Genomic DNA, 2,371 nt, shown 5'->3' with positions numbered 1-2,371 from the left:
TAATTTTCATAAGTATGGGTTCAAGGATATTTGATTATAAGAACAAGCACCCTTTAGAGGGGAAAGGGGAGGATGGATTTTAAGTAAAAGAGCGCCACCTGGTGGTGGATTTGCCGTAAACAGAAACTATACTAGCTTTCTATGATCGCTATCTCTACTGTTAATCCGACTCGAGTATGAAACCACGGATCCGCATCATGAAGCGAAAATCACAGACATTGATTTTATATTTCATACCGCGATGCCCTCTGGTGGCAAATCATTTTAACATACTTAAAATAATAACCTAATAATAGTAAATGAATAACTAGTGATGTATTTAAGAAAATTAATGGGTCATAAGGTCTATTAGATATTGATTTCTATGTAAAAAATTTAACTATAAGAAAAAATTCCTGTTCAATATATTGATTGCAAACAAGAATACTCTACCATCTACGCTTTCATTTACAAATTTTTAATAAGCATTTTTAAAACACAAATTATTGTTGTTCCTAGCTTATATTTCTTATATTATCCTTTAATTTCAATTAAATTTGGCATTAACTTCGTGAGAAAATAGTCAATTTCAAACTTAATTCCCAAATCCCTCAATAGAAGTCCAGTCTAATCCGTTAAAAGCAACTCGTAATTGCGATTCGCAATTTGCGAAGGACTGTCACATCGCTACCCCTCAATTTCCGATGGTAAATCAGTTCAAATCAAACTTTTTCCGTTTAAAATGGCGCAATTCTCAACACTCTACAATGCAATCAAGAGTAAATAATATTGCTAACTATAGCTTCTATTTAATTTGCATTTACAGAAGTCTTTATGACGTCATCGCACGTGCAAAAGCACAAAAAAAATAATCACGAGATGTCAGATTAAATGCGCGTGAAAAACATTTCCTGTCACGTGGATAGGAACCCTTTTGCGGGAAGAAAAAAACCCCCAAAAAAATATCGGAACCTTTTTAAAATTCAGAACTTCAACATGAAACAGATTCTAAGCCTAGATTCTATCAGATGGATGCTCTCGCATAAAAAACGGATTTTCGCGATAAAAATTTAAATTGTAAATAAGGATTGAGTGATTTCAGAACGTTCTTCACCCCCCCCCCGCTCGTTTTCTTTGTCCTTCTAAGGGAATTATATAGGAGAGGGAGATCTAGGGGGCCATTTAAAAAGGGTTTATTCCTATAACAGAAATTGCCTACATCATTCTTCGATAATCTCAATTTTTGATTTAGTCATAAAATAAAGCTTACTGTACTGTCTATAAAACCCTTTATCGTAATAATCCGGTTAGGTTGGTATCGCCTTAAGGCGAAAAACACGTATCTTTAAGAAAATGGTAAATACCCAGTTTCTTGGGCGTAACTCATACGTCTTAGGATATGTATCTAGAATGGTTGCCAACAAAGTGTTGGAAAAGAACCAAAACAAGAACTGAGAATTTAAAAGTAGCCATTTTAGATTTAAAACTAACAAAATCATTCGTTTTGGGTTGTTGTGCGCCATTTCCAAAATGGCGGGGATTTTATTGAACTGGGGAATACAATAGGAAGTAAAAATCACAGTAGGTCACGCCTCTATTCCGTTAAAGTTTAGCGGGGAAATGTTGAAATTTTTCATTTTCGCATGGACAACGCCGAGGCCTGATGACAGACCCATACTTAAGGAAAGTATAGGGTTATGACCGTATCTTAATCTACCTTGAAAAATAACCTATAGAGATATTTCCTTCTGAAGTCTAAAAGCGCCTGAAACTACCTTGGCAAATTGTTCTTTACTTTTTCATAAGCCCAACCAATATTATCAGGAAAAATAACGAGCGATTTTCAAATTGTTTTTTTTTTCAGTAAAGCCAAAAAAAATATAATTGGCTTTGTAGCTTGCTTTTTCAATTATAACTCCGCCCATTTTTCCCTGAAACCAGGGGAAACCTGGTCGTTAACCTCTTACAGAAACTGGACCTACGAATCGGTTATAAAACGAATAAAGTGGAAGGCTAAACTACATACCAAAGAATTGTCTGAACAAGATTAAGTTTGTGGAACATTTACGTAATCGGCTTTTATGGATGGACAGAGTTTGATGTACGTTTCTTAAAAGGAAGAAAAAAACCACACTTAATAAGCGGCTTGTTAGGTTTTAGTCAAAAGGATTTTCGATTTTTCTTAGAAATACCTACATCGTTGGGGAGGTGGGGCTTTTGAAGTTTTAAAGTTTTAAAATATAACCTACCTTGGGGCGTATTATTTTTAAATATGAATTCAGATTTTATTTTAATATAATTAATTATTAATTGGGGTTTAAAATATTTTAAATTAAATATATTTAACTATAAAATATATAAAAAGTTATTTTAAAAAATATTATACTGATGT

This window comes from Phalangium opilio, unplaced genomic scaffold (assembly GCF_054372755.1).
Source record: "Phalangium opilio isolate 3A_F unplaced genomic scaffold, DU_Popi_V2 ptg000014l_1, whole genome shotgun sequence".
Lineage (NCBI taxonomy): Eukaryota > Metazoa > Arthropoda > Arachnida > Opiliones > Phalangiidae > Phalangium > Phalangium opilio.
Note: the sequence above shows the minus strand (reverse complement) of the source record.